The sequence below is a fragment of the Arachis ipaensis genome, chromosome B06 (assembly GCF_000816755.2).
Source record: "Arachis ipaensis cultivar K30076 chromosome B06, Araip1.1, whole genome shotgun sequence".
Taxonomy (NCBI): domain Eukaryota; kingdom Viridiplantae; phylum Streptophyta; class Magnoliopsida; order Fabales; family Fabaceae; genus Arachis; species Arachis ipaensis.
In genome coordinates this window covers 1,264,766-1,267,242 of record NC_029790.2, presented here as the reverse complement: position 1 = coordinate 1,267,242, position 2,477 = coordinate 1,264,766, and positions in this window count along the sequence as shown.

The following is a 2,477-nucleotide window of genomic DNA, read 5'->3' as shown; positions in this document are numbered from 1 at the left end:
AAGTGAGATTGATTTTATTTTATCTGTTAATTTTAATACAAATTTTAATTCTAAATCAATTTATTTTTTAAAATTATTTAAAATGATTCTCTAAATATACTTCATTGAAATTGGTCTAATTAGGTAAAAATTGATAAGAGTGATATAGTCTTAATCTTTTACTAATAAACTGTCAAATGAAAAAATCTTACCTGAAAGATTTTTATTTCATTCAAGGTATATAGTAGTGGGTTGGGTCAAAATAGATTTCTCAAAGTTCTAATATAGTAATAATTGAGATTTGGATTAAATTCAGACAAAAATAAGATTAAATATTCAATTAGAATTCATTATTGAAGCTCTTTACCTTTAATTCCATAATGAATCAGCAATAACGAGGAGAAAGCCATCTGAATAATCCAGACAGCAAAATGTCAAAAGAAAACATTCTTCCTATTACATATATATGTACACATCATATATTGATATATATACCATAGGAAACATTTTAAGTGTATCGGAAAGTACTGGTGTACCGGTTAAAATAACCGTTGATTTTAATTAATATATATTATATATTTTTTTTATGATTTATATCCACGGTTAAAATAATTGGAGTATCGATCTGGTGCATATATATATAAAGTGCAGTGTTTAGAGATGATTCAAACCACATTATAGATTGAGAAAAACTCTTAATAATAATGCATTATATTCCTCCTTGTTTTGTAATGAACAACAAGAAGCGAGAATGCCACCAACTAATCTCATCAATTCCACTTGTAGACCATAGAATATATAGAAAAGAGAAATAAAGATAAAGATGAAGAATGAGAGTGAGAGTGAGAGTAAGAGTTTATTAATTTTGAAAGAAAAAATTTTATTTTAATTATAAAAAAATATCGAATGACATATTTTGATTTGTCAAATTACTAATATAAATTATATATGAGTAAAAATAGTAGAGAGAAATAGAAAAATAGAGAGAGATAAATGAGAGAATTTAGGAAGGAAATTTATTAATTTAAAAAAAAATATTTTCTCTCAATTTTAATAAAGAGTGTCATGTGAGATGTGACACATTTGATTATTAAATTAGATAGTAATATATAATACATAATACAGATATATTTCAATTTTAATTTTAATACAATTGGAGAATGTCATATTGCACATTTTGATTATCAAATTAGTAATTAGTCATTGACATTGATAATGATATATAAAATAGATAAAATGATTGAAGGAATGAGAGAAATAGAGAAAAGAAGAGGGAGAGTGGGAGAATTCTTTAATTTTGGAAGAAAAAATTTGATTTCCATTACAATGAGGGAATAACATGTGGTACATTTTTGTTGTAAAATTAGTAATAGGGGTGTTCATGGATCGGATTCGATCCGCATATCGACGGTGTTTATCCGAATCCGATCCGAAAATTGTGGATATGGATCCAATGCGCAAGGCTTTCGAATCGGATCGGATCAGATCTGCACACTAATCGGATCGGATTGCGGATTTTGTGTTGGTATCCACATATCCGCGTATCCGCAAAAATAAAGAAATAAATAAGTAAATATTCTTTTTATGTTTTATTTCAACTAATAATTATCATATATGTTGTATTATTTTAATTTATTATTTAAGAAAAGTATGTTTAATATTATTTTAAGAGTAAATATATTTAAAAGAATAGAAAAAATGAATTTTATTGATATATTTTTAATAAAAATAAGCTTTTAAAAATATTTTTTTGTGTTTTGCGGATATATCTGATCCGATCCGCAAATGTGCGGATCGGATCGGATCCAACCTTAAAAACTGTGGATATTGGATCCGATCCGATCCGATAATTTTAGTGCGGATCGGATCGAAATTTTGGCCATATCCGATCCGATCCGATCCGTAGTCACCCATAATTAGTAAGGAAGAGTGAAGAATTCTTTAATTTTGGAGGGAATGATTTGATTTCAATTATAATAAAAAAGTGAGATGTGGCATATTTTGATTATAAAATTAGTAAAGATGAGAGGAGAATTTATTAATTTTAGAGAGAAAGATTTGATTCTAATTACAATGAGAAAATGACATGTAGCACATTTTTATTGTAAAATTAGTAAAGAGGAGAAAAAAATTTCTTAATTTTGGAAAAAAAAATTTGATTCTAATCACAATAAAAAAAGAATATGTAACTTATTTTGGTTTTAATAAAATTTTATATATATATATATATATGCGCGCGTGCGCATGTGGGAATGAAGGTTCGTGCATGGTTCCTGGCACAGATGCTATGCTACAAATTAATACAAAATTAGTGGGTGAACTTGTTCCCTCAAAAGCAAAATTGTTTTCTGTACTTTTCCAATGCCTGACTCTTATTTTTATATAAATTATGATCCAAGCGATAAGCTGTTGTTTTTATGTTACATTATTATTATTATTATTACCATTTTTAAAATTTTATACAAAATATTTTGAGAGAATATTCAATTCTGTCCTTG